This window comes from Lepisosteus platostomus, chromosome 5 (assembly GCF_059453375.1).
Source record: "Lepisosteus platostomus isolate fLepPlt1 chromosome 5, fLepPlt1.hap1, whole genome shotgun sequence".
Lineage (NCBI taxonomy): Eukaryota > Metazoa > Chordata > Actinopteri > Semionotiformes > Lepisosteidae > Lepisosteus > Lepisosteus platostomus.
In genome coordinates, this window is record NC_142615.1 from 43108611 (window position 1) to 43121028 (window position 12418).

The 12418-nt window shown below is 45.3% G+C and overlaps 3 non-coding genes across 3 annotated transcripts; all 3 read right to left on the reverse strand.

Annotated features, from left to right (window-relative positions):
* Window positions 1-1096: 1096 nt before the first annotated feature.
* Window positions 1097-1170, reverse strand: trnat-cgu (transfer RNA threonine (anticodon CGU)). The gene has a single exon. It is a non-coding gene; the product is annotated as a tRNA-Thr (tRNA).
* Window positions 1171-2705: 1535 nt separating this feature from the next.
* Window positions 2706-2777, reverse strand: trnaw-cca (transfer RNA tryptophan (anticodon CCA)). Its single transcript has one exon. It is a non-coding gene; the product is annotated as a tRNA-Trp (tRNA).
* Window positions 2778-4741: 1964 nt separating this feature from the next.
* trnal-uaa (transfer RNA leucine (anticodon UAA)) lies at window positions 4742-4824 on the reverse strand. The gene has a single exon. It is a non-coding gene; the product is annotated as a tRNA-Leu (tRNA).
* Window positions 4825-12418: the final 7594 nt, after the last annotated feature.

A 12418-nucleotide genomic window follows, 5' to 3' on the forward strand; every position in this document is an offset into this window, starting at 1 on the left:
AGCTCACACCAGACTCTCCGTGCCGCTGTAACTACCCGATTCCCTAGGTTTATAATAGAGCGCACTCAACCCCGCTGCAGACATGGTCCCCTTCCAAACCAATACACGCTTTCACACACCTAAAGCGAGGGATGCGCCGCCTTTGGGCTTTGGGACCCTAAAGGCTCCGGACCGACTGGCCGGGGGGGAAGGCGGGAGTTCCGACCCTTAAGAACACACCATTGGCTCCTGAGGAGGCGGGACATGCACAAATAACAACACGCCATTGGCTGGCAAGGGGGCGGGGCAGCCAACCACCGCTGACTCCCATTGGCTGGATAAGGGCGTGGTACCTGTCAAAAGTTTGATGAAAGGTGTCGCTTTATACTACTCAGAACACATATAAGACTTACACACAGCTTTTAATATGCTGTAGTGAATTTGCAGGTATCCTGGGGAGGGAAGAGAACTGATATTAAGGAAATACATATTTAAAGGGGATGTAAGTATTAAATGTGTTTTGTCACATCTGGGTGTTAACTGAATAACTTTTTAGCATTATTTATTGTGTTTTGACTCTATACTTGTGTTTCTCAGGAGACAGCAGAAATATTGATGTTTACATTTATATTCACATTCCCGGTGATATTGACTAAGGTACTCCACTATTTACTTGTAGTTTGACTGGTGTCAAAAGTTGAAAATCTCTGCAAACATCAAGATGGCTAAGGACGTGGAAAGAAACTCAATCACATTTAGAGAAGGTAATGTTTAGATCGGATTAAATTCAAAGTGTGTCTCTGGGTGCGTTTGATCTACCAACGTTGTGTTTAACTGAAGGACACCCTGACTGAGTGTGCCGTAGAAACTGACATTTTTTGTATTTTTTCTACATTCACAGATTTTTGGCTAAAGTAAAAAAAAAATATCGTTGTCATTTTCTTGCCAGCTGGCAGTAATTCTTTTGCACTGATAAGAAAGATGAGCATTTTATCTTTCGCAATGTGTGGATTTCTTGAAAAACAAGTTGTGCCAAAAGCGAAATGAAAACTTCATTTAAACATAATGCAGAAGCATATTGTCTGCAACAATAAACGGTGCGAGAAGACAGGAAGTAAGGCACTGCTGGGATTTGAACCCAGGATCTCTGTTTTACGAGACAGGCGTTTTAACCAACTAAGCCACAGCGCCAGCAAAGCACTGCCCTTTTTTAGCCAGTTGGACACACTGCTCTGTTATATCTTCGTTCGGTGTGCGGTGAGCCTGCTCACTGAGCAAGTTGAGAAAGGATGTGAAATGGCTTTTATCCGCCAATTTCATTACCAAGGAGCTCAATATGCTTTTGATTATCTACAGGGTGTCTAGTGCAACACAGGCGATGGATTGCTGGGATTTGGAGCCAGGATTTCCCGTTAACTAGACAGGTGCTTTAACCAACTAAGCCACGGCGCCGGCAGAATTCTCCTCTTTTACTGCCCCTTGGACACACCGCTCGGAGACACCTGCGTTCAGTAAGCTGAGTCGGCTGGCTGAGCATGTTGCCTCCTTTACATTCGGGCCCCGACACTAAGAGAAATGTACAGAAATGGCTTTTATCGGGCACTTTTCATGTCCAATGCGCTTGACATCTCCCACGGGCGACAGAGTTCATTTACGACACTTTTCCTTTCTTTCTTTCTTCTTTCTGTACTCTTTGATGAAAAAAAAAACGAGTAATCATGTAAGGGAAAATGTCTTTTTTCATGGAGAAAACGTGCACCAGGAAATGTTGTGTTTAGAAGAAGTGAGTTAACATGAAAAGTGACCTAATTTACCGGAGCAAATGCTCACCTAGCAAGGTCTGCTTTACTACTAGAGAGACGTAGAGTGAAAGACATGATAATTTCACGCCGTTGTGGAACAAAACGCTATTTTCTTTTAATTATAAATCAATTAGAAATTCAGAGCGACACATAAAGGCTTTGTCTGCATAAAAGTGATGATTTTTAAAAACTGATAAAAATTTGGAAAACACGTTTCTCACGTAGAAATTTAAGATGGGGGTGGGGTATTACTAGTAGTGGCGCTGAACTCACCATGGTGCAATTAATTTACGTGACGGACTAGTGGTTTAATGGATAACGCATCTGATTTCGGTTTATTAGATTGTCGATTCGACTTCTACCGGGGTTGTGTGATTTAAATCAGGCTCCTCAGAAATAGATGTCTGTTCTGTAAATAGACCGCACCTGAAAGCAAACGTTGGGTCTGGTTTCCTTTCTTTCCTGCATGAAATAGCAAATTGTTACAAAAAACACCAGCTAATGTCCAATAGCATTAGTCATTTAAGCAAACATGAATATACTGTAGGTCTTGGTACATGGGAGTGGATTTCAACCACAATTAAAAAAGGACAAATTATAATTACAGGCTTCAGACACTTTTTCATACAAAAGTGACCAAACACTCCCTAACTTTCAGGTTTGCTTGAACCCGTAACAAAAAAAGCATTCTGAAACTTCCATTCTCTGATGTCACTGTCTCTAAAGCCAGACGTGATGTTTCACGGATGTGCAGTGTGCCTTTTCTCTTGTCATGTTCATGATGATTCGCTGAATAAGCTCCTGACTGGGTGTTCTGTACTGCGCTGTTACTTTATTCGATTACCTATGTGGTGTACAGATAAAACCAGACTGCATGGTGTAATTTCCGGGTTCAGCACCAGCAGCACCTGTAAACTCATCAGCTGACCTCGACGTGATTTGAACACGCAACCTTCTGATCTGGAGTCAGACGCGCTACCATTGCGCCTCGAGGTCACTCACCTCAAGTGCTTTTAATTCCCCCAAAGAGAACAATCAGCGTCCCTGAAAAATATTTTTTTTCATTCTCTCCTGTGTGGAGCGCCGCTCTTCCAACGAGGGTCTCTTCTTCCCCGACCACAGATTATTCTTTCCGCCCGGCTCTCTCACAGAGAGCAGACACACCGTTTCCACTGATGTGTTTACTACATCTATAGATCTGACCCCCTACTGCCCCAATATTCCTGGACAGGATATTTACCACCAGCCTCGTGAACTTCTCATCTTGACCTCTCCCAGGAGGAGCACAATTAACATAGAATCCTCTCTCCATTTAGCAAATAACACAAAACACTGTTTACCTGTCAAGACAGAAAACCAGGCTGCTCCAGGTGAGGCTTGAACTCACAACCGCGGCATGACTCCACTAATCATGTCATTTTACAAAGCCTGAACCTGGAAAGAAATTGGAAGCCAAGAAGTTATGGTGTTTTTTTAATACTTGCCTACTCTTTCAATTTTTCTGTCAAGTCTTTTATTTGGGAGTACTTTCAATTGATGTTAATCCTTGTCCCGATGCACGTTCTGGGCCATGGTGCATCTTGAATAATGTTCTTATAGGCTTCAGTTTGGAAAAGTGCGCTCTTCAGAAGCTACCAAAACCGCTAATGGTTAAATAATACTTAATGCAAAAGCAATGTTCGGGTTTGAAAAAAAATTTTACTTGCTATGAATACAAACACAGGAGGCGTGTTAGGGATATTTTAGCTTAGATCATCAATTCATCTTACATTTCTTCTCCATCTATATCAACAGCGTAATCGCTACTGAGTGCTAAAGGCAGGTCCTGGCAATACAATCTTCTTTAGAAAACATTTTTAAAACTATTTCCACTACCATACGTAAAGTAAAAGATAGCGATTGCACGCAACAGATAAAATCTCTTTTCCAGGGACGTTGTAGTTAGATGCAAATTACAATCGAAAGTGTATCAGCTTTAACATTTTCTTTTGGATTCACAGGACAGTCAGCATGAGTCATCAAAGAGCCTGTAGTGGCAAGAAGTTTAAAAGCGCACAAGTGATCTGTCTTTGGTCAAAGGAATTGCTGGAGCAGTAGGACGCAGAGCAATATCTAGCAGCTGTAGACGATGTTTGGGGAGGAGATAATTCTGTTTTCAGCACAGGGAGTGAGAATGAGCTCAGTCCGGCTCCCAGCAGAATCCATTCTGGTTTGGTTACTGTCAGACTGTGCGTCTGAGGCTCTTTGGATCGCAACGTGAAAAAAAAAGAACAAAAAACATTTGCTCACATCTTGTGATTTCCACGAGAGGAAGAGAAAATATCACTTTAAAAAAAATCAGAACTGAAGATTTGGATCCGGGACCTCATACTTGTCAAATGATTAAAATAATAATTATGAAAATATCAGGTCGTGTTTCTGCAACATATCGTGCACAGTATGCCATTTTTTAAAAAAATACAGTAGATTGTACTTAATAAAAATGTACAATTCACCGCTGGTATAAACAGATTTGTAGTAAAATATTCCGGGTACTTAAATTCCAGTTCGACATCAAGTTTCCAACTCGTTTCCTTAGTCTTGTTTACCTTGAATTTAAGCCACAAACCAGGATTCTACTGTATAATCGTCCGGGGATGTTACAAAATGTTTGATGGGGCATCAATCATTACAGGCGGAAATTCACTCCTTTTTTTTTTCTCGAGAAATCATATTAAATGATCCATTTCATTTGGATCAAGAAGAGGATCACCATGAGAGATAGAACAAACTGTTTGATTCTGTCTTTATTGGGAGCTGTATCACAGCTAATGCATGTAAAGCCTTCAGTATGCGATAGTGAGAGCTCAGTTATGCCAGGGAGTGGGAGTGAAGAGAACTGAACTGAAATTTAGTAAATTCATATTTAAATAGAGTGTAAATCATCAAAGTGTTCTATCACTTAAAGCTTATTACAACACTACTAGAAGTGGGGATTGAACCCACGTGGACATTTGTTCATTAGATTTTAAGTCCAACGCCTTAACCACTCGGCCATTCTGGTCTACAGGGAGATGCTCTTCAGTTGTTAAACATTTAAATATGATTCAACAATTAAAAAAAATTAAACCACGAAACCTCTTAGAGTTGCGAGAATACTTCCTTTGTGTATAAAATACATTGTGAATGCTTTCTCAGCCTTTACTTTTTCGTTTTTATGACATTTTTTTGACCGAGCACGAATATTCTTTTGTCCAGATCTTCACAGTGGAAGCACAGAACGCCGTCAAACCAAATGCATTTTAAAGACCAAGACTTGTGGATATTTCCACAGCCTCTAGATCAAACTATCAGTGGGCTAATTATCTTTTTTTAAACCTCCGGTTTTTCATCGATGCGTAATTACGCACTTACTGGAATCCGGAGGACCGCTGTGTACAGACGTTCACAACGCGAGAAATACTGTTCAATACGGCTTCGTGCGAATAACCCGTATATGACCATAGGAAGCAGAACAGCGCAGTTTCCAATTACCCAGTGTTAGGAATCCCTGGTGAGAAGATACACGGATCCTGTGCAGACGCAGGCACGGGTGATAGATGAGGCAGGCGAACAAACCAGAACGAGAGGCAAGGTCGTAGTCAAAAGGCGAAAGGCAAGTCGTAATCCAGGAAGTTCACCGGTAGCAGACAGTCCGAGTCGAGAGGCGAGGTGCAAAGTCGAAAAGGCAGAAGGGGAATCCAAAAACCAGAATAAACGAGGTACGGGGAAAAACGCCAGGTAGAGCTCTCAAGGAGTAGACTCAATACCGAGCAGTGGGAAGCAGGTGAAGATGGTTTAAATAGCAGTGCGCACCGCAATGAGTGTGCGCAGGTGGTTTAACTCGTGCGGCGGCGTTTGTTAATAATCACCCGCTGCTGGGTCTGATTAGCTCGCTTACGCTTTGTTCTTGACTGCCTGGTTGTCGTGACAGTACCCCCCCCTTCACGGGCGGCTCCCGACGCCCGAGACAGCCGATCGGGATAGTCCCTGTGGAAGTCTCCGATTAGCGCAGGGTCCAAAATATCCCTCTCCGGAACCCAGGATCTTTCTTCAGGGCCATAACCCTCCCAGTCAACCAGATACTGAAGGGTACCGCGGTTCCATCTAGAGTCGAGGATCTTGTGGACTGTATATGCCTGGTGCCCCCGAATGCGACGCGGGGGTGGCGGGCGACGTTGGGGAGCCGCCAGAGGTGAGCGGTAGAAGCGTTTCAGGAGGGAGACGTGGAAAGACGGGTGGATTTTAAGGGTGGGGGGAAGTGCAAGACGGAAGGTAACTGGGGTGATCCGGGAGAGTATCCTGAAGGGGCCGATATACCTAGGCCCGAGCTTCTTGGAAGGCAGGTGTAGAGGTAGGTTCCTTGTTGAAAGCCAAACAAACTGGCCTCTGCGAAAACGGGGGGCTGGTCTGCGGTGTCGGTTTGCGAATTTGGCCTGGCGCTGGGATGACTTGGTGAGAGCTGTCCTCGCCATTCTCCAGGTCCTGCGCAGCTTGGAAATATATTGACGCACCGACGGCACCGCCGTGTCCGGAGGGTTGGCAGGAATGAGAGTGGGTTGATAACCTAGTGAGCAGAGGAAGGGAGAGAGACCTGTGGAGGAGGAGGTAAGAGAATTATGGGCATATTCTGCCCAGGGAAGTAGCGATGACCAGTCATCCTGCGAGTTGGAGGTGAAGGCTCTCAAAAAAGTAAGGAGGCTTTGGTTGGTCCGTTCCACCTGACCATTGGCCTCAGGATGATAACCCGAAGTCAGAGATACATGGGTCCCTAAAGCTTGGCAGAACGCTTTCCAAAAGGCCGAGACAAATTGAGGTCCCCTGTCTGAGACCACATCGTTGGGCAACCCATGTATCCGAACGACCTGTTGCACAAACAGTGATGCCATTTCCTGGGCTGTGGGCAATGCTGGGAGGGGGACGAAATGGGCTGCCTTGGAAAAACGATCAGATATCACCAAGATTACCGTATGACCTTGACTGCTAGGAAGGTCCGTAATGAAGTCCACAGCTATGTGGGACCAAGGGCGGTGTGGGATCGGAAGAGGGTGAAGGAGACCGGTCTTCTTGGCACGCGGAGTCTTGATCCTGGCACAGACCGGGCAAGCTCGGACGTACTCTGCAACATCTGATCGCATGGAAGGCCACCAGAAATCTCTGGTGAGTAGGTCCAGAGTGCGTCTGCACCCGGGATGGCCTGCAAACCGAGAGTCATGCCCCCATTGCAGGACAGCAGAACGCAAGTTGTCCGGTACAAAAAGCTTATCCGGGGGGAAGCACACAGGAACTATAGCTCCCTTGAGGGCACGTCTGATCTGATCTTCAATAGAGCAGTGGATCGCCCCGAGGATTCTGTTAGGTGAAATGATTGGTTCCGGTGTGTAGTCCAGATCCTGGGGATCATGGAGCCGAGAGAGAGCATCAGCCCTCCCATTCTTCGAGCCAGGTGTATAGGTGATCACAAAATTAAATCGAGAAAAGAAAAGAGACCAACGGGCCTGACGGGAATTGAGGCGTTTGGCCGACTGAATGTAGGCCAGGTTCTTATGGTCTGTGATAATGACAAAGGGGTGATGAGCCCCCTCCAACCAGTGTCTCCATTCCTCCAGGGCCAGCTTGATAGCCAAGAGTTCACGATTACCAACATCATAATTAACCTCAGCAGGGGAGAGTTTCCTCGAAAAGAAGGCACAGGGATGTGGAGCAGTGGTCTGTGCTGGAGGCGAAGGGACAGGGGAGGGCGGAAGGCTAGCGACGTGATTGGAGAGAATGTGAAGCGAAGATTGAAGCTGGGTGAGAGCTTGGGAATGGCGATTAAAAAGTGAGCCAAAAGCTTGTGCGTCCGCGGGATCCATCTTTTGGCTCGGTATTCTGTTAGGAATCCCTGGTGAGAAGATACACGGATCCTGTGCAGACGCAGGCACGGGTGATAGATGAGGCAGGCGAACAAACCAGAACGAGAGGCAAGGTCGTAGTCAAAAGGCGAAAGGCAAGTCGTAATCCAGGAAGTTCACCGGTAGCAGACAGTCCGAGTCGAGAGGCGAGGTGCAAAGTCGAAAAGGCAGAAGGGGAATCCAAAAACCAGAATAAACGAGGTACGGGGAAAAACGCCAGGTAGAGCTCTCAAGGAGTAGACTCAATACCGAGCAGTGGGAAGCAGGTGAAGATGGTTTAAATAGCAGTGCGCACCGCAATGAGTGTGCGCAGGTGGTTTAACTCGTGCGGCGGCGTTTGTTAATAATCACCCGCTGCTGGGTCTGATTAGCTCGCTTACGCTTTGTTCTTGACTGCCTGGTTGTCGTGACACCCAGACTGTAAGCACAGAAATAAAGCTTTGTTTGATTTCTGAAACCCTTCCTTTACGCCCTGTTTTCATTCAGGTAAGGGTCAACTATATTGACAATACTACTGACAGCAGGAAGATTAAAATATTCTTTACTCAGCAGCTTATTAAAAACAGCTCCCATGATGTTCAAACTGATTTTTTACACAGAACACTGACACAGCTTTGCGTTCTGAATCTCTTTTTCTCGTGCTTTTATTTAATATGGCACAATGCACTGGGATAGGGGTATTCTGTTTACAAACCAATAGCATTTAAATCACAGCACCCACAATGCTGCAAGTAAGTGTTTTGCACACTAAGCAGGTCTTCTGACTTTTCCCAGCTTTGTGTTGGGTTGTGGAACCTTTATTTTTTATGATTTTCTGAAGATAACACTACAGGTATACACTGGGATTTTTCCAGTTGGGTCTTTTTCATGGCTCAATAGTAATTCAAATACAACAGCCACACTGCTGAAACCATATGTTTTACACACCAGACAGGGCCCCTAACCTCATACAACCTTGCTGTGGCTGTGGCCTCTTTCTTTATTTTTTTATGATTTTCTGAAAGTAACACTACAGGTAATACACTGGGACAGGTGGGTCTTCTTCATGGCTCAATAGTGTAGTGGTTTGATGGGTTTACTGAGACAATTATTAATTGTAACAGTAATCACAAGGTTGTTCGTTGTAGCTTTTAGAAAATAAATCGTCAGAACAACTAACAACGCACACACACGGGTTCAATACACGAGATACATTTATTAATATAAATTGTGCACCAAAGATATACTAGTCTGCCTGGATACGAGCGGCAGACCTTACTGTGAGGGTTATCAATATACAAGGTATATAATCTCGAAGAGATGCAAACACAAAGAGATACACAACAGAGAATATAGTACTTCAGGTGGGTAGCTGCGTCAGCATGCGTAGGCTGCAAAGGAACAAGTAATAGGTTTATTCCATGCTGAAAAAAAGAAGAAAGAGAACACAACGTTTCGGCCGTGGAGCCTTCTTCAGGTGTGAGAGAGACAGGGCAGTAGGCAAAGGTAAAGTAGCGGGAGAACAAAGGTTGGGAGGGAGGAGGAGTGAGAGGCGGGAGCAGGGGACAGAAAGAGAGGCCAATCAAGAGGTGTGAAGTCAGAATGGGTGCAGAGAGGTGTGAAATGAAACTTCCAATGAATGGAGAAAATTTAAAAGATCTGTCGTTAAGGGAAGGGAGAATGTGTGATCCTAGCTGCAGAATAATTTTAGTTTCGGTGGTCTTTCTGATGTATGACTTCAGAAAACCATCTTTGAGAACACAGACGGAGAGATTAGACTGGTCGTGGCCGTCAGAGGTGAAATGAGAAACAATGGTCTTGGAGAGATCTTTAATCTTCACAGCCCTGACGTGTTCTCTGAGGCGGTCTCCGAGTCTCCTTCCTGTTTCTCCAATGTAGATGGCTGGGCATTTACTGCAAGAGATACAGTAAAAAAGGTTGCTGGAGGTACAAGATGCTGTCTGGGTGATCCGGAATTGTCCTGAGGGGCCTTGAATGAGTGTGGTGGTAGCTGTGTACTTGCAGGTGATACAGCGAGCTCTGTTGCAAGGGAAAGTGCCTGGTGTGGATGGTTGTTGAGGGCGGTCAAGGGAGCTGTGAACAAGGAGGTTACGCAGATTAGGTGGTCGGCGATATGAGATGATAGGGCGATCAGAAAAGAGGGCCCCAATGGAGGGATCATCCTGTAGGATGGAAAAGTTCTGGTTAATGGTCCTGGGGTTAGGAAGTGTGTTAGGGTGGTAAGGAAGCACCAAAGGAATGCGGTTGTTACGGCGGGAGTTCCTGATCGGGTTGATGGTCCGGGGGGTGTTTTTGGCTCGGGGAAGGGCCCTGTCAATCACACTGCTGGGGTATCATCTGTTGATGAAAAATGAGTACATTTCGAGGGCTTGGTTCGATGTCGTCGCTGCATAATCGTCGTAACCTAAGGAACTGTGAAAAAGGAAGAGAGTTTTTAGTGTGGTTGGGGTGAAATGAGCTGTACAGGAGGTAGCTGTGTGAATCCGTGGGTTTGTAATAAACTGAAGTGGACAGTCGGGGGTAGTTGATAGACAAGTGGATGTCTAGAAACGGAAGAGTGGTGGAAGATATGTTAACCGTATATTTGAGGGACGGGTGGAAGTTGGTAAAATGGTGCAGGAAGAATTCAAGCTGTTCGTTGGAGCATGTGGCGGCACCGACGCAGTCATCAATATATCGTTTGTAGAGGTCAGGGACATAGCCAGTGCAGGAAGCGAAGAAGCATTCTTCTACCCAGCCGACAAAAATGTTGGCATAGCTGGGTCCCATTCTGGTGCCCATGGCAACTCCACTGACCTGTTGGTAAAAAAGATTATTGAAAGAGAATGCGTTCAGTGTGAGGACCAATTCTGCAAGGCGTACCAGGGTGTGGGTGGGTGGATCAAGCACTGTGCGTTTGTCCAGCGTGTGCTTGAGGGCTGTAAGGCCGTCATTATGGGGAATGACGGTGTACAGAGATGTGATGTCCATGGTAAAAATGTGGCATTCGGTATCCTGAAATTGGAAATCATTGAAAAGTTGGAGCGCGTGGTTGGTGTCTTTGATGTATGAGGGAAGATCTTCAACCAGCGGTCTCATGAGGCTGTCGAGAAAGGCTGAGATGTAAATAGTTGGACAGTTACATGCTGATACGATTGGGCGTCCAGGGGTGTCCGGTTTGTGGATTTTGGGGAGGAGGTAAAATTGAGATACCTGTGGATGTTCCATGATGAGCCGGTTCGCCTCCTGGGGGAGCTCGTTACTGCTGATAAGAAGGGAAATGGTGGATACCACTTCCTTTTGGTAGTCAGTGGTAGGGTCCTGTTGGAGAGGGAGGTAGGCAGAAGTGTCAGTTAGTTGTCTAGAGGCTTCAAAGACATATAGATCCTTACGCCACACCACAACAGCACCTCCTTTGTCCGCTGGTTTGATGACGATATCATCCCTGTTGCGGAGAGACTGGAGCGCCTGATTTTCTCCTTGGGTGAGGTTAGACCTATGTTTACTGGGTATAGGGAGTGCCTTGGGAGCTTGATTAGTGCATTGGTTGATGAAATAATCAACTGGTGGAAAACGGCCAGAGGAGGGAGTCCAACAGCTCTGTTTGGGATTAATGTTGTTAATGACATCAATAACCGGGTTGTTATCAGCTGCCTGTGAAGAGGAATTGTCGGCAAAATGTGCTCTGAGACGGATCCTGCGGTAAAAGTGGTTAAGGTCGACATTGGTCTGGGGGAACTGGTACAAAACTGAGCCCTTTGCTGAGGAGGGATCGCTTATCCTGTGAAAGGGAAAGGTCAGAAGGTATGGTGACAACAAGGTTAGGGTTGGTGAGGATGTTCGGGGTGTTGATGGTTTTCTTCTGTAGAAGATGACTGAGTTTTTTGTCCTTCTCTGTAGTGAGAAACTGGTAGATTTTAGAGTTGAGAGATCTAATGAGGTTAGTTATGAAGGGAAGATGATGTGGAGCTGTCAGCCGTAGAAATTCCTTAGCCTCTTTGATGTTGTTGTCGGAAAGGATAATCTGTTTTTTGAGGGAGAAAATGGTAGAGAGCATTAGTTTCCTAGAAAATTGTTTTAGAAGTCTCTGAGTGTTACTCTGGGTGGTATCAGAGTCAAAAGAAAAGGTATTAAATTTAAGGCGAAATCCTTGATATTATGATGACGACATCTGTAAAGGAATAGAAGGTGGTTAGAAAGCCTGGTCTTGGAACAGATAGCTGTTGAAGAAAGATGTGAAGACGGGGGTTTGAATTTAATCCTTTCTGTAGGGGGTTTAGACTTCCAAGTCACAAGCTGGGGTTTATGGCAGGAAAGGGGGTTAACTGATAAGGATTGCAGATGCAAGCTAGGAACCCCCCTGGGTGTAATCTTAAACTGACCATTTGTCCAGAACATCGTAAACTGGCCAAATACCATGAACCTCCCTCTTAACCATCAGACCGAGTGACGTCAGAAACGGAGAAGAAAACACTATATAACCCAAAAGTTTGTAACAGTACGGCGAACAATACTTCGGTTTTGTTGTTTCTTGCGGGAAACAAGACTTCAGCTTTATTGTTTCTTGCATGCAATAAACTCATCTGTTTTACTTCATCTCGGGATCAAGAACCTTATTTCTTCTGTTACAACAAATTTGGCGTAGTCGGCGGATGCTCCAGAAGGCGCAGAACTTCCCATCGGCAGGAGAGACGGTCAGCGCTCACATTACTAAGAGGTAAGGACTCCTCTTTTTAAAAAAAAAAG